The sequence below is a fragment of the Apium graveolens genome, chromosome 3 (genome assembly GCF_009905375.1).
Source record: "Apium graveolens cultivar Ventura chromosome 3, ASM990537v1, whole genome shotgun sequence".
Taxonomy (NCBI): Eukaryota; Viridiplantae; Streptophyta; class Magnoliopsida; order Apiales; family Apiaceae; genus Apium; species Apium graveolens.
The window spans coordinates 210,068,337-210,091,642 of NC_133649.1; the positions used below are offsets into that span (position 1 = coordinate 210,068,337).

General features: G+C 40.6%; 2 non-coding genes across 2 annotated transcripts; both read left to right on the forward strand.

Moving 5' to 3' along the window:
• The first annotated feature begins 10,855 nt into the window (after positions 1-10,855).
• Positions 10,856-10,962, forward strand: LOC141715344 (small nucleolar RNA R71). The gene has a single exon (XR_012572110.1). It is a non-coding gene; the product is annotated as a small nucleolar RNA R71 (small nucleolar RNA).
• A 6,856-nt stretch (positions 10,963-17,818) lies between these two features.
• Positions 17,819-17,925, forward strand: LOC141716395 (small nucleolar RNA R71). The gene has a single exon (XR_012573107.1). It is a non-coding gene; the product is annotated as a small nucleolar RNA R71 (small nucleolar RNA).
• Positions 17,926-23,306: the final 5,381 nt, after the last annotated feature.

Sequence of the window (23,306 nt, forward strand, 5' to 3'; positions counted from 1 at the left end):
CCCTCTAGGTTGGGGATTCCGCCCCTGATCGTCTTGGTCCCTCCTACGATCTTCAAAGTTCTTCCTTCCATTATTATTTCTGTCCCCTCCATCTCCAGTATACTTGTTCAACCTTCCTTTCGAATCAAAAACTCAATTTCATCTTTCAATTGCCTACACTCATCGGTGTCATGGCCAACATCCTTGTGAAACCTGCAATACTTGCTCTTATCTAGCTTGGCGGGATCAGCCTTCAAGGGCTTAGGTCAGCGAATATCTCTATCTTTCTCAATCTCCATCAAAATCTGACTTCTAGGAGCACTCAGCTTAGCGTATTCAGTGAACTTTTGCCCAGGTCCTCCCTTCTTGGGGGTTGAATCAAGGTTTTGTTCAGTTCTAGGATACTTATCCTTAGCAATATACTCCAAATCAGTTTTTCGTTTCTTGCCTCCAGTGGGCTCATTACTTACTACGGTCTTCCTCATACTTTCTTCAACCTTGATATACTTCCCTGCCCTCTCTTGGAGCTGCAACATGCTCTCAGGGGGTCGTTTGGCCAAAGACATCTTGAAAAACTCATCCCTAGTTCCTTGTTGCAGTGCTATCATGGCTACCTTATCATCAAGGTCTGGGACTTTTAAAGCCTCCTTTGTAAAATGATTTAGGTAATCTCTTAAGGATTCTTTAGCTCCCTGCACAAGACTCATAAGAGATGCTGAACTTTTCTCATGGACTCTTCCACTGATGAATTGCTTAATAAAAGCCTGACTTAATTCTCTGAATGATCCAATAGAATTTGGGGGTAGGCGACTGTACCATCTTTGAGCCATACCCGACAGGGTTTGAGGGAAGGCCCGACATTTTATAGCATCATTCACGGGTTGCAGCAGCAGTGCATTAGAGAATGTCCTAACATGATTAGCGGGGTCTCCCGTGCCATCATAGGCTTTGATAGTGGGTATCTTGAATTTCCTTGAGATATGGGCATTCATTATCTCTTCCGTGAAGGGTGGAGTTGGATCAGTTCTTGGGACAGCAGCCCTTCTTCTTACCGGACCATCCAGGTCTATGATAGGAGGAGGATTTCTCCCCCTAGGAAGTACGTGGGGTCTGGTGGCTTGGTGAGCCTCCAAATCACGCCTCAGCCTTTGGATTTCAGCCTCATGAGCCCTGATCTTTTCCTGCACTTCTTGGGGATTCGCCCCTGGGGTGCTTTGGGGGCGTTGCCTTCCATCGGCCATTGGCTCTTTTCCAGGACGCCTCCTTCTCGGGGCCACTTCATCATCCGAAGATTCGGAGTCTCTCTCAGTGTATGGACCATAAAATTCCCGATCCTCAGGGATAGGATCCAAACCTCGTATATAGGGGGGCGACCGCCCTCGTGCTTCGCTTCGCCCAGCATATCCACTTCCTCCAACCTCAGGGTGAAGGGGCATCCCATAAGGGGGTTAGTAGTAACAATAGTTGAATATTCATACCCGACGGGTCGAGAATTCACAGGTATATGTATTTGTTGAACTTGAGGATTCGTACCTTGAATAGTCGGGGGAGTTGTCCCTTGTGGCTGAGGATGAGTTGCCCCTGTCTGGGCTTCCCCCTGAGTAGATGCATAAGTTGAATGGGGAGGAACCTCCAAGGTTGATGAAATCACCTGGGTTGTCCCTGATGGTGTTCCCTCCTCCAGAGTGCTGGTTGTTCTCCGTGTTCTCGCCATGGTTGTTGTTCCGTTTTTCCCACAGACGGCGCCAAATGTTATGGATAAAAAACCAAGGTTATTACTTGCTGTATTTAATACTAAGATTCGGGAGCTCAAGGCCTTTAATGGCTGCTCTCGTGTTTCGTGACTCAATCTGCCTTTACGAGATGCCTACGTATCTCTGTGAATTAGAGAATCAAGCCAAAAAACGTAGTTCTGATTGGTGGGGGTGAGACCCCTTATATAGATGTTGGGAGTCCTTGAATTGGACTTGGTATAGGAGACTTGGTGGGCAAGTCTCATAATTAGAATGGACTTTGGAGTCCTAGGTAGTAGGAAACTGATTACTTATCTTTTTAGGTCCCCTTGAGGCTAATCTCCAAGGATTTATATCCTTATCGGGACTCTTTTCAACATCTGATTTGTCCCTTATTAATTAATTACGAAATTAATTAATAATCAGGGCTTTTGGGCCTTTTTTATTCCATCAGGCCTGATCTGGTCCATCAGGCTTAACCTTTCTGGTCTGAGTATCATATATCTTTTTATTGGGCCTAGCAGCCCATAGTTTGTACAATTAATGCAGTATTTAATTATACAATCATAATTTATTTATCCCTATCAGCATGAAAGGTGTTAGTCACTAAACACGCGCTAATATTACACGCAAGTATACGAGTTCGCAAGTAGTATAGAATCTTTTCTAGTTCGTTCCCACAGAGACTGTATTGGTTAACTATCTAAATTACGCACCTAAGCAACAATGTATGGTTATTATTCAATGCTAAGACTATAACAAAGTGAGGATGTTTATAACTAGGAATTATGCTAACAATTATAACTAAGAGAATAAAGTAGACTGAGTTAATAAATATGACAAACATAGGATTCTAACTTCATTAAATACTTCATTCAATAGCCTTATTATTCTCAACCTTAGCATGCAATGGTGATGACACTAATCAAACAACATGAAACTTATAAACGCCAACTTTCATTGCACGAGTACCATTCTACCAGACATCCACAAAAGAGATAGAAGCTGAATAGGCACCAATTATATTGAGACCCTATATGTCTATAGAATTTGACAACATAACGGTTTAAGCACAAGTTATCTATCTTGATTACATAGGGCAAGTTAGATGGGTAAAATTACCTACGAATCATGCATAACAATACATGAACCTATGCTAGCATGGCAAGTTCTAAATCCTTAAATTCACTTTCGCTTCATTAAGAATTAACACGCTATCTCATAAGTTCGCGACACTCATAAGACGAATAAGCACAACCATAACTAGGATATCATACAATCACCACATACTAAGGCATTAAATAATTTAACTAAAGAAATCCATAAATAAATCCGCTAGAACCCCACGATAATGATTAGCCCATAATCGAACTCATCGCCAACGTGGGTTCCAATGAAAACATGATATAGCAAACGTAGTCTTTATAAGAATAAATAAAACCAAGTACACACAAGAATATAGGTTCAAACAAACAAGAAACAAGCATCCAAATTATAACTCAAAACAAAGATTCACAAAAATAAACTAGATCGTCTTCGCCTTTGTTGAATTTGGCCAAAAAGATCTCTTGTCGTCTTCACCTCCCTTGATGTCTTCAAAACTCTGAATCTCTGAATTTATTCTATTGATAAATGACCTAAGTTATGTTTATATAGCAGTCCAAGCACCCCAGGAGTCCAGAATTTGAATTGTAAAAGAATCAGGATTTTTAATTCCCGACCCAGCGTGGTCGCGCACTTCACTAGCGCGGGCGCGCTGACTTTTTGTTCCCTGGCGCGGCCGCGCGCAACATTAGCGCGGGCGCGCCGACCTTCTGCCAAAAAACTATATTTTCATTTCTTTATTCCTTGCAGCTTCGAGCCAGTCTTTCAAGCTTTTATTCCAACACATCCTAAACACCATATTAGCATCAAAACAATGCTAATTCACCTGATTCACATAGTAATGCATGAATTACAAAAACACTTGAAAACATGTTAAAACACAAATAACTCGAATACAAATACACCAACTCAAAGCTTATTAGAGCATAAATAAGTGTCATATATGCCACTTAACACACCCCCAAACTTGAATCGATGCTTCTCCTCAAGCATAGACAGACTCAAAGAACAAGAAATAAAATGCATGAATACAACTAATATGAATGCAATGGTCCCCAAAGAAGAACTAAACCAATAAACTAGAAACACCTTAGCAAATGCAATTATTCGCATAAAGATCCATCAAATCTCATAAATCAATCTACACACCAGAGATGTGCGTGTGTGCAAATGCTTACAGATATACTATTACAACTAGATCGATAACCATAACTCACCACTCATCAAGACAATCACAGGTTTATAAACAGAATAAAAGCTAGACTCAAAATAATTTATAACACTTCAATTCTTATATCGGAGTTAATCATGGATTCATGCTTTTATTCAAACAAAACAGAACATATATGCTTATTTGATCGTGCAATGATTGAGGTCTACAAAAGACTTATACAATAGTACCCATGTAGTGAGCGTTAGGTTAGCGGATCCCAGACTATAAAAGCCTTAGGTCACTAGGCATAAAGTACCCTAAGAACTTAATAACTCGAGTACTAAGCCCACTCATTATCAATTATACATAACACTTATTCTCTTTTTTTTCTTTTTTTCTTTCTTTTTTTTAACAATTTCTGAATGAGTGTGTTTCGCTCCATCTCATTCAACCCTAGACTACTCATAAAAATATGAGTCGGCTACTAGCCATTTGACACCTAGCCACACAACTAGCATTAAAATCTAATTTCCTCCAATTTTTAAATATCCATGTCTTTTATTATTAAGAGAATACCCTACATTCTAAATATAAACAAACGATTAAATCTCGACAAACTAATAAATCATGACTATGATCTAGCACGGTAGCAACCTATAAGACTTAGTGAAATACAAATATCTCTAGCATGCAAATCAATCCAATAAGACTCAACATCACTAAATACGACATCACTACACTAGCATCAATATCACCAATAAATTGGAAAAATTATCTAAGGGAATCATAATATAATGTAAATGCATGAAACCACATGAACAAATCATCATAAAAACTACCAAAAATAAAAAAAACTACATGACAAAATATATGCAACTATATGAAATAAAACTATCATGAACATGCAAACTATATGAGACTCACACAAACATATTCCTTCAACTATTACCCCCAAAATTAAAATATTCACTGTCCTCAGTGAAGGTAATAGTAAGGAATCAGGCATACCTACTCAGAATCAGAATCATCACCCTCAACGGGTGGAGTGTCAGGTGTGTCCGGAGGTGGATACACGGAATCCTCATGAAAGACTGGCCACTGGATGTCAACTCCTGTAGCTCTAAATACAGTCCCAAGTGCCTGGGTGAGATCGCGTGCAAACCGACTGTGGATGTCGTGCATCGCATCTATCCTCCTCGTAAGACGCCTATACTGCGTTGAACTCAAACCAACTCCCATATCTGCTCCTGCTGCTGCTGCTGTGATGGTCCCCCTTCATCTCCTAACCGAGATCTCCATGCAGTCATGCTCTCCTGACCAGCAGCTGGCATCCCACCAGGTAGGTGTTCAAAAGTATATCCAAGCCCCTTCAGATCGGGCATGCCTCCATCTCATTCCTGCATCATAGCCAAAGTAGTGCTATTGATCGGAACACTCGGAATCTGTAACTGCTCATGTGCGGGCCAATGCCCACCAACTGTCATACACAATTTCGTCACCACAGACGCTTACGGAATAGACCCCGTAGTGCTTCCCCTCAAAAACCTTAAAATACCCTGGTAGATAACCATCCCCAAATCAATGTAATCTCCCTGCAGAATGCCCCACAATAGCCGTACACACTCAACAGTAACCTCATGCACATGCGAAGATGGCTTGATATTAGCACATATAAAAGCATTACAGGCACGGGTAAACCTGTTCATACCAGACGCCGGAAACGTAGAATACTCGACGGTTGTGGCTCTCTTGATCTTCCAGTGTGTGTCGGGCTGACACAGAGTAGCCACAATAAGATCCAGATCAAAGTCCTCAGGAGTCTTATCATTCCAGGTATCCTGCCCCACCTTCCTCACAGGCTACTCAATCACTGTCCTTATAGCCTCAGCACTATACTCAACAGTCCTCCCTCTCACCACCGTAAAACCATTCTTCTCCTCCTTGGCGTTAGCGTAGAACTTCTGCACAACACTCATGGGCACAGCAGCGGGAGCCTCACAAAAAGGTACCCACCCATCTCGAGAATCATCTCCAACAACTTACCATCCTTCCCGGATGGCAGAAATCCTCTCTCCTTAGCAATAGGCTTCGCGAGAAGCCTCGTGTACTCCTCCTCAGCCTCAGGAGTAAAAAACCTGGGCCTCACACCACCAGCAGATGATGAATCGGTGGCGCTGCTTCCAACTTGAGTTCTCTATCTTTTGGGTGCCATGGGGATTGAATAAAAGTGAGTAAAAGCTTAAGTGTTTAGAGAGAATATGTGTTTGAGAGTTTGTGAATTGGTGTAGAAGATGTATGTAAGTGTATGTATTTATAGGTGGAGGGGTGTGAATTCGATAAAGAATAGAAGTGGGATTGATTATAGGAATCGCGGGAATAGTGGGATTGATTGGGAAAGGGAATTATGGGATGTGGTAGAGTAAAAATCGGGTTAAAATTGATTTTGGAATTAAAATCCCGATTTCCTCTAATAAAACTGTTGTATTTTTTTTCAAACAGGGACCGACGCGGGCGCGAGCGGAAAGAGCGCGAGCGCGCGTAACTTCTGGAAAACCGGCGTGGGCGCGCGATGAAACAACGCGGGTGCGCGTGGCTATTGGAAAAATGGCGCGGTCGCGCGCTTGGTCAGTGCGGGCGCGCCCAGCTTCCGTAGTTGGCCCTGAATTTTTTTTCTTTTTCTACTTTTTTGTGATTTTTTTCCTTTCTTCTTGATTCCTCTATATAATAATGTACAACATACTTGGGTTGCCTCCCAAGAAGCGCTTCTTTTACATCGCTAGCTCGATATAGAATCTCGAGATCAAGTGGACAATAATACGGCACTAAACACCTCGCGGTTTGCCGTATCACCATAATAATGCTTCAACCTCTGACCATTTACCTTGAATGCTTGGCCCAGATCATTCTCAAAAATTTCCACCGCTCCATGTGGAAACACAGTTGTGATTATGAAAGGACCTGACCATCTTGACTTCAACTTTCCAGGAAAAAGACGGACACGAGAGTTGAATAAACTGATGCTTGGCCCCATGAAGTCAATTCCCCAAACATCGAAGACCTCAACCTCGAGAAGCACATTAAGAGGCATCTCATCTCTCTTGGATATATTACCCACACGTTGACATCGATCACATTTCAAAAAAAACTGATGAGCATCTTTAAACAATGTCGGCCAAAAGAAACCTGCTTGAAGAACATGAGCTGCTGTCTTTTCTCCACCATAATGTCCTCCATAAGCCGTTGAGCGGCAATCTCGCAAGATCCCCCCCCCGTTTCGCTATAAGGAATGCATCTCCTGATAATTTGGTCAGCTCCTTAGCAAAAAAGAAACGGCTCATCCCACATATACCACTTCACTTCATGTAGAAATTTCTTCCTTTGAGCATAAGATAAGTCGGGAGGCATGATGTTACGCACAAGGTAGTTCATAATATCTGCAAACCACAACTCTTCTTCTTGCACTCCAAACAGCTGCTCATCGGGAAAAGACTCATTTATCAATTTTTTTTCCAATGAAGTAGCATTAGGATTCTCTATTCGCGAGAGATGATCAGCAACTTGATTTTTAGTTCCTTTTCTGTCCTTGATCTCTAGTTCAAATTCTTGGAGCAAAAGAACCCATCGAATTAATATAGGCTTAGAGTCCTTCTTCGAGACAAGATATCGAATGGCGGCGTGATCAGTGGACACTGTCACCTTAGTTCCAAGTAGATAAGATCAAAATTTCTCAAAACCATAGACAATAGCTAAAAGCTCTTTCTTCATAGTAGTGTAATTCAGTTGAGCACTGTTGAGGGTCTTACTAGCATAGTAGACCACATGAAAACTTTTGTTCTTCCTCTGCCCAAAAACTGCTCCAACTGCATAATCACTTGCATCACACATCATCTCAAAAGGTTCATTCCAATCGGGTGCAGTTATGACCAGTGCCGTAATTAGACTCTTCTTTAATGTCTCAAATACTGCAAGGCACTTGTCATGAAATTTAAAAGGAACATCTTTCTCTAGTAAACTGCACAATGGCTTTGAAATTTTCGAGAAGTCCTTGATGAAACGCCTGTAGAAACCCGCATGACCGAGAAAACTGTGAATTCCCTTGACAGAAATAGGTGGGGGAAGATTCTCAATGACCCCCACCATGGCCTTATCCACCTCAAGTCCCTTACTAGAAACCTTGTGCCCGAGAATTATGCCTTGACGCACCATAAAGTGACATTTCTCCCAATTGAGAACTAAATTGGTTTCAACGCACCTCTTGAGAACATGTCCGAGATTTTGCAAGCATTCATTAAAATAATCGCCAAAGACTGAGAAGTCGTCCATGAACACTTCCATATTCTGGCCAATCATGTGAGAAAAGATGGCCATCATACATCGTTGAAATGTGGTTGGTGCACCACACAAATTCGAAAGAAACTCATCTAAAGACGAATGTACCGAATGGAGAAGTGAAGGTAGTTTTCTCTTGATCTTCTGGAGCGGTACAAATTTGATTATAACCCGAATAACCATCCAGAAGACAATAGTACTCATGACCAGCCAACCTGTCAAGCATCTGATCAATGAAGGGTAAGGGAAAGTGATCCTTCCTAGTGGCCTTGTCTAGCTTCCTGTAGTCCATACAGACTCTCCACCCCGTGATTGTTCTTGTAGGAATAAGCTCATTCTTCTTATTTGCTACCACAGTAATACCACATTTCTTTGGTACACATTGAACCGGGCTTACCCATGAACTGTCAGAGATAGGATTAATGATCCCTGCATCTAGCCACTTCATAATTTCCTTCTTTACTACTTCCTTTATGATTGGATTAAGTCTTCTTTGCTGCTCAATGGTAGGCTTAATACCTTCTTCTAGCAGAATTTTATGCATGTAGTTAGAAGGGCTGATTTCCTTGATATCTACTATAGTCCATCCAATTGCCGATTTGAATTCTCTCAAAATTCTCAAAAGCTTTTCCTCATCGCTACCTGAAAGGTCAGATGCAATAATAACAGGCAGAGTAGATGCATCACCTAAAAAAACATACCTCAAATGTTCAGGTAAAAGCTTAAGCTCAAGAGTGGGAGCTTCCTCAATAAAAGGCTTGAGGCGTTTAGGAGCTTTGTTCAATTCCTCCATTCCAAGAGATTCAAAAGGCATATCAATCTTCCTTTTCCAGGGAGAAGCATTCAAATATTGTAATTGCTCATCACCTTCATCATCCTCGCTTTCTGAATTTCCCAATAAGGCTTTTTCTAAGGCATCAGACCTTAGCAATTGATCAAGTTCCGATGTGACCACCGAATCGACCAACTCGACTTTTAAACACTCCTCATTATCAGTAGGAAATTTCATAGCATTGAACATATTGAAAGTTACATCCTGATCAAACACTCGCATTATAAGATCACCCTTCTGCACATCAATCAAGGTTCGGCCAGTTGCCAAGAAAGGCCTTCCCAAGATTATGGGAATCTTCTTATACTCCTCGAAATCAAGAATGACGAAATCAGTAGGGAAGATGAGTTTATCCACCTTGACCAAGACATCCTCCACAATACCTCTCGGATATGTAATAGAACAGTCAGCCAATTGCAAGGTCATGTAAGTTGGTGTGGGATCAGGTAAGTCCAATTGATTGAAGATTGACAAAAGCATCAGATTGATGCTAGCTCTCAAGTCATATAAGCATTTGTCAAAAGACACTTTCCCAATAGTACATGGAATAGTAAAGCTTCCTGGATCCTTAAGCTTCGGAGGTAACTTCTGCTACAGAACAACACTGCATTCCTCCGTGAGAGCGACAATCTCTAAATCATCTAGCTTCACTTTCCGAGAGAGAATACCTTTCATAAACTTTGCATAACTAGGCATCTGCTCAAGAGCCTCAGCGAAAGGTATGTTGATATGAAGTTCCTTGAACACCTCCAGAAACTTCTCGAATTGCTTGTCCAGCTTTTTCTTCTGCAGCCTCTTAGGAAAAGGTGGTAGAGGATAGATCTGTTTCTCCCATGTATTACCCTCAGGCAGAGTGTGCTCAACAGTAGTCTTCCTTGGTTCCACTGCTTCATTCTGCTGCTCTACTTCTTTCGCAGCTCCAGCTTTTTCAGTCAACTCTTGAGTTTGTTCGGGATCAGCAACCTTTTCAGACCTCAAAGTGATTGTTTTTACCTGCTCCTTAGCTTCCTTCTTTCCTGGCACTTTAGTGTCACTAGGTAATGTACCAGGATGACGATTTAGCAAGGCATTGGCAATTTGCCCAATTTGATTTTCTAAGGTCTTGATAGAAACCGATTGGCTCTTTCACATAAGCTTCAACTCTTCTAATTCAGATTTTTCATTAGCTGGTTGCAGCTGGAGTTGTTGTTTTGGTGCATACTGCGGTTGCTGAAAACCAGGGGGTTGTACTGCTTAGCTGAATACTGATGATAAGGCTGTTGAACCGCATTCTGAGTATTTCTCCAACTGAAATTATGATGATTGTTGTTGTTTGGATGATAGGTGGCTGGCACAGGTTGTTGTGATCGCTGGAAGTTGCTCACGAACTGAGCTGATTCATTAGAAATTATGCACTGATCTATCTCATGGGCACCAGCACAAAGCTCACAGACACTAGCGATTTGAATAACTCCATAATTAGCCAAAGTGTCCACCTTCATTGTCAATTCCTTAAGTTGAGAAGCTCTAGCAGTTGCTGCATCCAACTCCAGAATTCCTGTAACTTTTTCTTGAGTCAGTCTCTGGGAAGGATTCTGGTACTCATTAGCAGCCATCAGTTCAATAAGTTCATAAGCTTCATCGTATCTCTTAGCCCACAAGGCTCCTCATGGTGCTGCATCAAGCATGGGCCTAGAAGTAGGACCTAATACATTGTAGAAATAGTTGATAATCATCCAATCAGGCATGCCATGGTGTGGGCACTTCCTTAGCATCTCCTTATATCGATTCCAAGCCTCACACAGAGATTCTCCAGTTTACTGCGCAAACTGGGTAAGAGCATTCCTGATTGCTGCAGTCTTCGCCATGGGAAAAAATTTAGTGAGAAACTTTTGGGAAAGATCTTCCCAAGTTGTGATAGACCTTGCCGGTAGAGAGTGTAACCAGCACCTAGCTTTGTCCCTCAAAGAGAATGGGAAGAGTCGCAGCTTGAGAGCATCTTCAGTCAGACCATTAAACTTGAAAGTGTCGCAGATCTCGATGAAATCTTTGATGTGCATGTTGGGGTCTTCGGTAGGAGAACCCCCAAACTAAACTGAGTTCTGTATCATCTGGATCGTGCTTAAATTGATCTCAAAAGTGTTAGCCACGATGGCTGGTCTAATGATGCTAGACTGAATGTCATTAATCTTAGGCTTAGAATAGTCCATCAAAGCCTTCAGATTCTCTACTTGATCACCCATAGCTACTACAATTGGCTCTTCAACTTTCTCTTCTTCCTCTACCTTCTTTTCTTCCTTAAAAACTTCCCGACGAACTACCACAAGTTCTTCCTCGGCTTTATCCAGTGTTCTCTTACGAGTACGTGAACGCGTATGCATACACCCTTGCTAGATCACCTGAAATAAAACAAGGAAACAAATAAGTAAAATGTCCGAGTCAATGAACTTTAACGACCACTGATGGAAAGCACATAAACTAGTAATTAACACTGAAGTCCCTAACAGCGGAGCCAAAAACTTGTTAGTCACTAAACACGCACTAATATTACATGCAAGTATACGAGTTCACAAGTAGTATAGAATCTTTTCTAGTTCATTCCCACAGAGACTGTATTGGTTAACTATCTAAATTATGCACCTTAACAACAATGTATGGTTATTATTCAATGCTAAGACTATAACAAAGTGAGGATGTTTATAACTAAGAATTACGCTAACAATTATAACTAAGAGAATAAAGTAAATATGTGCGTGTGTGCAAATGCTTACAGATATACTATTGCAACTAGATCGAAAACTATAACTCACCAGTCATCAAGACAATCACAGGTTTATAAACAAAATAAAAGCTAGTCTCAAAATAACTTATAATACTTCAATTCTTATATCGGAGTTAATCATGGATTCGTGCTTTTATTCAAATAAAACAGAACATATATGCTTATTTGATCATGTAATGAGTGAGGTCTATAAAAGACTTATACAATAGTACCCATTTAGTGAGCGTTAGGTTAGCGGATCCCAGACTATAAAAGCCTTAGGTCACTAGGCACAAAATACCCTAAGAACTTAATAACTCGAGTACTAAAGAGCCCACTCGTGATCAATTATACATAACACTTATTCTCTTTTTTTTTTTTTCTTTTTTTAACAATATGACTACTCATAAAAATATTAGCCGGCTACTAGCCATTTGACACCTAGCCACACAACTAGCATTAAAATCTAATTTTCTCCAATTTTTAAATATCCATGTCTTTTATTATTAAGAGAATACCCTACATTCTAAATATAAACAAGCGATTAAACCTCGACAAACCAACAAATCATGACTATGATCTAGCACGGTAGCAACCTATAAGACTTAGTGAAATACAAATGTCTCTAGCATGCAAATCAATCCAATAAGACTCAACATCACTAAATACGACATCACTACACTAGCATCAATATCACCAATAAATTGAAAAAATTATCTAAGGGAATCATAATATAATGCAAATGCATGAAACTACATGAACAAATCATCATAAAAACTACCAAAAAAAAAACTATATGACAAAATATATGCAACTATATGAAATAAAAATATCATGAATATGCAAACTATATGAGACTCTCACAAACATATTCCTTTAATTACTACCCCCAAACTTAAAATATTCACTATCCTCAGTGAAGATAATAGTAAGGAATCAGGCATACCTACTCAGAATCAGAATCATCACCCTCAACGGGTGGAGTGTCAGGTGTGTCCGGAGATGGATACACGGAATCCTCACGAAAGACTGGCCACTGGATGTCAACTCTTGTATCTCTAAATGCAGTCCCAAGTGCCTGGGTGAGATCGCGTGCAAACCAACTGTGGATGTCGTGCATCACATCTATCCTCCTCGCAAGACGCCTATACAGCGTCGAACTCAAACTAGCTCCCATATCTGCTCCTGCTGCCTCCTCCTGTTGTTGCTGCTGTGATGGTCCCCCTTCATCTCCTAACTGAGATCTCCATGCAGTCATGCTCTCCTGACCAGTAGCTGGCATCTCACCCTGTAGGTGGTCAAAAGTATATCCAAGCCCCTTCAGATCGGGCATGCCTCCATCCCATTCCTGCATCGTAGCCAAAGTAGTGCTATCGATCGGAGCACTCGGAATCTGTAACTGCTCATATACGGGCCAATGCCCACCAACTGCCACACACAACTTCGTCACCATAGACGCTTATGGAATAAACCCCGTAGTGCTTCCCCTCAAAAACCTTAAAATACCCTGGTAGATAACCATCCCCAAATCAATGTAATCTCCCTGCAGAATGCCCCACAATAGCCGTGCACACTCAACAGTAACCTCATGCACATGCGAAGATGGCTTGATATTAGCACATATAAAAGCATTCCAGGAACGGGTAAACCTGTTCATACCGGACGCCGGAAACGTAGAATACTCGGCGGCTGTGCCTCTTTTGATCTTCCAGTGTGTTTCGGGCTGACACAGAGTAGCCACAATAAGATCTAGATCAAAGTCCTCTGGAGTCTTATCGTTCCAGGTATCCTGCCCCACCTTCTTCGCAGGCTACTCAATCACTGTCCTTATAGCCTCAACACTATACTCAACAGTCCTCCCTCTCACCACCGTAAAACCATTCTTCTCCTCCTTGGTGTTAGCGTAGAACTCCTGCACAACACTCATGGGCACAGCAGCGGGAGCCTCACAAAAAAAGTACCCAACCCATCTCGAGAATCATCTCCAACAACTTACCATCTTTCCCGAATGGAAGAAATCCTCTCTCCTTAGCAATAGGCTTCGCGAGAAGCCTCGTGTACTCCTCATCAGCCTCAGGAGTAGAAAACCTGGGCCTCACACCACCAGCAGATGATGAATAGGTGGCGCTGCTTCCAACTTGAGTTCTCTGTCTTTTGGGTGCCATCGGGATTGAATAAAAGTGAGTAAAAGCTTAAGTGTTTAGAGAGAATATGTGTTTGAGAGTTTGTGAATTGGTGTAGAAGATGTATGTAAGTGTATATATTTATAGGTGGAGGGGTGTGAATTCGATAAGGAATAGAAGTGGGATTGATTATAGGAATCGTGGGAATAATGGGATTGATTGGGAGTGGGAATTATGGGATGTGGTAGAGTAAAAATCGGGTTAAAATTGATTTTGTAATTAAAATCCCGATTTCCTCTATTAAAACTGCTGTATTTTTTTCGAACAGGGACCGGCGCGGGCGCGCGCTGAAACAGCGCGGGCACGCGTAACTTCTGCAAAACCGACATGGGCGCGCGATGAAACTGCGCGGGCGCGCATGGCTACTGGAAAAACGGCGCGGCCGCACGCTTGGTCAATGCGGGCGCGCCCAGCTTCCGTAGTTGGTCCTGAATTTTTTTTTCTTTTTCTACTTTTTATGTGATTTTTTTCCTTTCTTCATGCTTCCTCTATATAATAATGTACAACATACTTGGGTTGCCTCCCAAGAAGCGCTTCTTTTACGTCGCTAGCTCGACGTAGAAACTCGAGATCAAGTGGACAATAAAACGGCACTAACCACCTCGCGGTTTACCGTATCACCATAATAATGCTTCAACCTCTGACCATTTACCTTGAATGCTTGGCCCAGATCATTCTCAAAAATTTCCACCGCTCCATGTGGAAACACAGTTTTGATTATGAAAGGACCTGACCATCTTGACTTCAACTTTCCAGGAAAAAGACGGACACGAGAGTTGAATAAAAGAACTTGTTGCCCTGGCATAAATTTCTTAAGCACTAGACCCCGATCGTGCCACCTCTTGACTTTCTCCTTGTACATTTTGTTGTTCTCGTAAGCTTGAATTCAAAATTCTTCCAGTTCGTTCAATTGAAGCATCCTTTTCTTACCCGCTGCATCCAAGTCTAAATTCAATTTCTTCAAAGCCCAATAAGCTTTATGCTCGAGCTCCACCGATAAATGACCCCCCTTACCATAGACCAACTGAAACGGCGATATTCCCAATGGAGTTTTATATGCTGTTCTATACGCCCAAACAGCTTCATCAAGCTTCAAAGACCAATCCTTTCTTGATGGACTATCTACTTTCTCTAAAATGTGCTTGATTTCTCTGTTAGATACCTCAGCTTGACCATTTTTCTGAGGATGATAAGTCGTAGCAATGCAATGATTCACATTATACCTTTTCATCATAGCAGTAAACTTGCGATTGTAAAAATGCGACACCTCATCACTAGTTACGACTCTTGGAGTTCCAAACCTTGTGAATATCTGCTTGTGAAGAAAATTAAGCACCACTTTTGTATCGTTCATTGGCAACGCCTTCACTTCAACCCATTTTGACACATAATTAACCGCCAACAGGATATACTGATTGTTGCAAAATGAGACAAATGGCCCCATGAAGTCAATTCCCCAAACATCGAAGACCTCAACCTCGAGAAGCACATTAAGAGGCATCTCATCCCTCTTGGATATATTACCCACACGTTGACATCGATCACATTTCAAAATAAACTGATGAGCATCTTTAAATAATGTCGGCCAAAAGAAACCTGCTTGAAGAACATGAGCTGCTGTCTTTTCTCCGCCATAATGTCCTCCATAAGCCGTTGAGTGGCAATCTCGCAAGATCCCCCCCGTTTCGCTGTAAGGAATACATCTCCTGATAATTTGGTCAGCTCCTTGGCAAAAAAGAAATGGCTCATACCACATATACCACTTCACTTCATGTAGAAATTTCTTCCTTTGAGCATAAGATAAGTCGGGAGGCATGATGTTACGCACAAGGTAGTTAACAATGTCTGCAAACCACAACTCTTCTTCTTGCACTCCAAACAGCTGCTCATCGGGAAAAGACTCATTCATCAATTTCTTATCCAATAAAGTAGCATTAGGATTCTCTAATCGCGAGAGATGATCACCAACTTGATTTTTAGTTCCTTTTCTTTCCTTGATCTCTAGTTCAAATTCTTGGAGCAAAAGAACCCATCGAATTAATATAGGCTTAGAGTCCTTCTTCGAGACAAGATATCGAATGGCGGCGTGATCAGTGAACACTATCACCTTAGTTCCAAGTAGATAAGATCGAAATTTCTCAAAACCATAGACAATAGCTAAAAGCTCTTTCTCCGTAGTAGTGTAATTCAGTTGAGGGTCTTACTAGCATAGTAGACCACATGAAAAATGTTGTTCTTCCTCTGCCCAAGAACTGCTCCAACTGTATAATCACTTGCATCACACATCATCTCAAAAGGTTCATTCCAATCGGGTGCAGTTATGACCGGTGCCGTAATTAGACTCTTCCTCAATGTCTCAAATGCTGCAAGGCACTCGTCATCAAATTTAAAAGGAACATCTTTCTCTAGTAAACTACACAATGGCTTTGAAATTTTCGAGAAGTCCTTGATGAAAAGCCTGTAGAAACCCGCGTGACCAAGAAAACTGTGAATTCCCTTGACAGAAATAGGTGGGGGAAGATTCTCAATGACCCCCACCTTGGCCTTATCCACCTTCATCATCCTCGCTTTCCAAATTTCCCAACAAGGCTATTTCTAAGGCATCAGACCTTAGCAATTGATCAAGTTCCGATTTGACCACCGAATCGACCAACTCGACTTTTAAGCACTCCTCATTATCAATAGGAAATTTCATAGCATTGAACACATTGAAAGTTACATCCTGATCCAACACTCGCGTTGTAAGATCACCCTTCTGCACATCAATCAAGGTTCGGCCAGTTGCCAAGAAAGGCCTTCCCAAGATTATGGGAACCTTCTTATCCTCCTCGAAATCAAGAATGACGAAATCAGCAGGGAAGATGAGTTTATCCACCTTGACCAAGACATCCTCCACAATACCTCTCGGATATGTAATAGAACAGTCAGCCAATTGCAAGGTCATGTAAGTTGGTTTGGGATCAAGTAATCCAATTGCTTGAAGATTGACAAAATCATCAGATTGATGCTAGCTCCCAAGTCACATAAGCATTTGTCAGAAGACACTTTCCCAATAGTACATGTAATAGTAAAGCTTCCTGGATCCTTAAGCTTCAGAGGTAACTTCTGCTACAGCACAACACTGCATTCCTCCGTGAAAGCGACAATCTCTAAATCATCTAGCTTCACTTTTCGAGAGAGAATACCTTTCATAAACTTTGCATAACTAGGCATCTGATCGAGAGCCTCAGTGAAAGGTATGTTGATATGAAGTGTCTTGAACACCTCCAGAAACTTTTCAAATTACTTGTCCAGCCTTTTCTTCTGCAGCCTCTCGAATTGCTCCAACTGAAATTAGGATGATTGCTGTTGTTTGGATGATAGGTGGTTGGCACAGGTTGTTGTGATCGCTGGAAGTTGCTCACGAACTGAGTTGATTCATTAGGAATTGTGCACTGATCTGTCTCATGGGCACCAGCACAAAGCTCACAGACACAAGCGATTTGATTAACTCCATAATTAGCCAAAGTGTCCACCATCATTGTCAACGCCTTAAGTTGGGCAGCTCTAGCAGTTGCTGCATCCAACTCCAGAATTCCTGCAACTTTTCCTTGAGTCAGTCTCTGGGAAGGATTCTGGTACTCATTAGCAGCCATCAGTTCAATAAGTTCATAAGCTTCATCGTATCTCTTAGCCCACAAGGCTCCTCCTGGTGCTGCATCAAGCATGGGCCTAGAAGTAGGACCCAATATATTGTAGAAACAGTTGATAATCATCCAATCAGGCATGCCATGGTGTGGGCACTTCCTTAGCATCTCCTTATATCGATTCCAAGCCTCACACAGAGATTCTCCAGTTTGCTGCGCAAACTGGGTAAGAGCATTCCTGATTGCTGCAGTCTTCGCCATGGGAAAAAATTTAGTGAGAAACTTTTAGGCAAGATCTTCCCAAGTTGTGATAGACCTTGCCGGTAGAGAGTGTAACCAGCACTTAGCTTTGTCCCTCAAAGAGAATGGGAAGAGTCATAGCTTGATAGCATCTTCAGTCAGACCATTAAACTTGAAAGTGTCGCAGATCTCGATGAAATCTCTGATGTGCATGTTGGGGTCTTCGGTAGGAGAACCCCCAAACTGAACTGAGTTCTGTATCATCTGGATCGTGCTTGAATTGATCTCAAAAGTGTTAGCCGCGATGGCTGGTCTAATGATGCTAGACTGAATGTCATTAGAATAGTCCATCAAAGCCTTCAGATTCTCTGCTTGATCACCCATAGCTACTACAATTGGCTCTTCAACTTTCTCTTCTTCCTCTACCTTCTTTTCTTCCTAAAAAACTTCCCTACGAACTACCACAAGTTCTTCCTTGGCTTTATCCAGTGTTCTCTTACAAGTACGTGAACACGTATGCATACACCCTCGCTAGATCACCTGAAATAAAACAAGGAAATAAATAAGTAACAATGTCCGAGTCAATGAACTTTAAAGACCACTGATGGAAAGCACATAAACTAGTAATTAACACTGAAGTCCCTGACAGCGGCGCCAAAAACTTGTTAGTCGCTAAACACACGCTAATATTACACACAAGTTTATGAGTTCACAAGTAGTATAGAATCTTTTCTAGTTTGATCCCACAGAGACTGTATTGGTTAACTATCTTAATTACGCACCTAAACAATGATGTATGGTTATTATTCAATGCTAAGACTATAACAAAGTGAGGATGTTTATAACTAAGAATTACGCTAACAATTATAACTAAGAGAATAAAGTAGACTGAGTTAATATATATGACAAACATGGGATTCTAACTTCATTAAATACTTCATTCAATAGCCTTATTATTCTCAACCTTAGCATGCAATGGTGATGACACTAATCAGACAACACGAAACTGATAAACGCCAACTTTTGTTGCACGAGTACCATTATACCAGACATCCACAAAAGAGATAGAAGCTGAATAGGCACCAATTATATTGAGACCCTATATGTCTATAGAATTTGACAACGTAACGGTTTAAGCACAAGTTATCTATCTTGATTATATAGGGCAAGTAAGATGGGTAAAATTACCTACAAATCATGCATAACAATATATGAACCTATGCTAGCATGGCAAGTTCTAAATTTTTAAATTCACTTTCACTTCATTAAGAATTAACACGCTATCTTATAAGTTCGTGACGCTCACAAGACGAATAAGCACAACCATAACTAGGATATCATACAATCACCACATACTAAGGCATCAAATAATTTAACTAAAGAAATCCATAAATAAATCCGCTAGAACCCCACGATAACGATTAGCCCATAATCGAACTCATCGCCAACGTGGGTTCCAATAAAAACATGATATAGCAAACGTAGTCTTTATACGAATAAATAAAACCAAGTACACACAAGAATATAGGTTCAAACTAACAAGAAACAAGCATCCAAATTCCAACTCAAAACAAAGATTCACAAGAATAAACTAGACCTTCTTCGCCTTTGTTGAATTGTGCCAAAAAGATCTCTTGTCGTCTTCTCCTCCCTTGATGGCTTCAAAACTCTGAATCTCTGAATTTATTCTATTAATAAACGACCTAAGTTATGTTTATATAGCATTCCAAGCACCCCAGGAGTCCAGAATTTGAATTATAAAAGAATAAGGATTTTTAATTCCTGACACAGCGCGACCGCGCGCTTCACCAGCGCGGGCACGCCGACCTTCTGCCAAAAAACTTTATTTTCTTTTCTTTATTCCTTGCAGCTTCGAGCCAGTCTTTCAAGCTTTTATTCCAACACATCCCAAACACCATATTAGCATCAAAACAATGCTAATCCACCTGATTCACAAAGTAATGCCTGAAATGCAAAAACACCTGAAAACACGTTAAAATACAAATAACTCGAGTACAAATACACCAACTCAAAGCTTATTAGAGCATAAATAAGTTTCATAAATGCCACTTAACAAAATGCAAGTTTTTGCCCTATTCTAATTCCAGAATAGTGAAGTACTTTCAGATTCTCATCTCAATTATACACTGATAATTCTTATTCACAATCACTAATACACGATTGTCATGCCTTAGTTCATATTTCATTTCGATTCCTGATTTCTTCTAATTCGTTGAATCCTCTATTCATATTCTAATAGTTATATACATATATACATATATTCTGATATATTTCAATATTGGCATACATCAAAGCATACCGATTGTTCCGGTTGCTAATATGTGGACTGGATGGTGAAGTTTAGGATCAGGTATACACTTGATCCTAAGGACCGGGAATTAACCAGATCCTTGTGTTGGGCCGTAGAGCTTGGGTACCCGAATGATACTGTACATTGAGGTATGGATCTGTACTGTATCCTAGCTGATCAGCAGGATATAGGTGCGAACTTGTGTCCAGTTTGGTTTATTGATACTCGTCGATAATGGCCTTCGTTCTTTTCTTGCGTGGTTATATCTTTGCAGATGTAACCAAATTACCAGTTCATTTAGCTTAACGTAATATTGCTTATATATTGTGGACTTGTTGAGCAACTTATGGCTCACCTCCTTTTTATTGTTATTCACCTTATTGTTTTCAGTTAAGAAGGAAAATGAAACCTATCAGGACTCGAGTGGTAAAGAAACGAGTCAAGCTGCAGGACCCTCTCATACCAAAAATGCTGATCCCAATTCAGGAGGAAAGTTTTGAGTTTCCTGAGAAGGTGTAGTGTAGTTAGTTAATGTGTGTGTTTCAATAATCAAGAAATGTAGTTTAAAACTTGTTAGACAATGGTTTGTAATAAATAGAGTTTTGTAAGATTTTAAATTTGGATTGTAATAAAAGTAGAATGTGGTTCTTGTTTTCATACTTCAACCTAAAAAGGTCCTGGTTAGTGTTAAAGGGTTTTAAATATATATATATATATATATATGCTTAATTATTATACAGGTTATACAGGTTTGGAGATTAGCTAGTAACCCTCAGACTTATACCCCGGGTTTGGAGGGTGTTACAGGTTTGTCATCAGAGTTGTAGGTTTGGTCCCTGAAAACAAGAACATTAGGATTAAGATAAGATAGGAAGATCACATAAGATAGGAATAGGAGTGTTAGGGTTTAGATAAGTCTAGATTAGGAAGGTATAAGTTCTAGGATTGTTAAGTGACCCTTTTCTTTACTTGTTGTATTATCAGATTACATTATCATCATCTTCCGAGAGGACTGTTACTGGGCCAGTTGCATCAGTTATACCACCAGTGTCAGCTGGGATACCAGCATAGATACTTCTGCCACTTCCACCACAATTACCCATAAGCCAGCACCACCAGCTCCTGAGCGGATACCAGATCCCATGGAGATGTTTGATCCTTTAGAGTTCTTTGATCCACTGCTTCCACCTCCCTTACCTGTAGAATATCAGTTTATACCAGAGGTTGAGGCAGAGCTTCCACCAGCAGTGTTACCTCCTATACCAGTATATGCTCCAGAGCTAGAGGTATTTCAGATGGCCCCGGTCGAGGGGATGTATGAGCATGACGTGGGTTTACAGCTAGGGTTGCCGCAACAGGGTGTTGCAGGGATACCTAGGGTTCTATCTCAGGAGTCTGTTGGACAGGTTGCAGAGCCACACATGGTACCGTATCATGAGTTTAGTACTGTGAGAAAAGATGTTGAGTATTGGAGATCTCAGTGCAGGGAGATCATGGAATTGTTTGACCAGAGAGATAGAGGATCATTAGCTGCACTTAACCCAGATTACATGATGAGGCAGAAACTTCAGTCGACAGTGTATAGTGCCACTCTTGAGTTAGATGCTTTGATGCATAATGGGCCACATTCTTATGCAGAGTATCATAGAGCTACCCGTCTGGCACAGTCGGTTATCGAGATACTTCATGATGAGTTGTGGCGCATTCTTCCAGGGTTTTGATGTTTGATAGTTGGAGCCAGTTATTGTACTATATGTGACATATGTAGATAGATGCAACATAGTATAGTGTGATTAGATATGTATGTGTGTAGTATCTAATTTTGACATGTATCAGCCGTAGTCATGACAGATCTGATGTAGACCTTTTGTACCAAGCACTTACACCTGAGGCTGGTGTCATATATATAAAATAAACTTTTTCAACTTTTTCTTTTTATTAATTTAAATTCCAGTCCTTACAGCATTTACACTTATTTTATTGTTTTACAGTTTTCCATATTTTAAATTCTGTTTAATTTAAAACGGTGTATCATCATTATTATTCAAAACTTTATAATCATTTCAACTGATTGTTTAAATTTTAAATCATTTAATATCTTTTTTTTAATATTAGTCAAATTGTTTTCTTTCCATTATCCATTGTTTAAATTTCCTGTTTTAATAGCAGACAAATTGTTTCTTTATCTATTATCAATTGTTTAATAAATTATTAAAAATAACTATTTCTTTTATTATCAGAAAAATGGCACCAAAAAGAAAGACCAGAACTGAAACCTCCAACATCAATTCTGAGGGTTAGAATAATGATACAATGAACCAAATGTTCCATATGATGCAACAACAGATGGTAATGATGCAGCAAGAAATGCAGCAACAATAACAACAGATTCAACAACAGATGTTACAACAACCACCTCATCCTGAACCTCAGATACCACAAGTTGTTCCTGTTGTTACCTTTAAGTGGTTTCAGTTAGTTAAGCCTCCATAATTTGAAGGTACAGTGGATCCGACTAAAGCTAGGGCTTGGTTGAAAGATATGGAGAAAGCGTTTACGCTTGTGAAAGTTGGAGAGGACCAGAAGACTGATTTTGCTAGCTATTTCCTGAAAGGAGAAGCAAATTATTGGTGGGAATCAAAGAAAGCTTTAGAGGGTGAAGACATTGTGACTTGGGATAGATTTACGGAATTATTTATGGAGAAGTATTTTCCTCGATATATGAAGAACCAGATGGAAATCAAGTTCTTGGAACTAAGGTAAGGGATTATGTCGGTGACTGAATATGAAGCCAAGTTTACGGAATTGGCTAGGTTTGTTCCGGAGTAGGTTGATACTGAAGAGAAACGGGCTAAAAGATTCCAACAGGGATTACAGCCATAGACTCGTAGCAGAGTGGTGGTTTTTGAATTGACGGCTTATACCGTCGTGGTTCAGAAAGCCATGATTATTGAAGGGGAAAGTGTAATGTCCCAAAAGAAAAAAGGACAAGGAAATTTTTAGAACCATTCCAATAGGAAGCCAGGATTTCAAGCCCGAACAAAATGAATTTTAAAAGGGTAGGACAAGGCAGCCA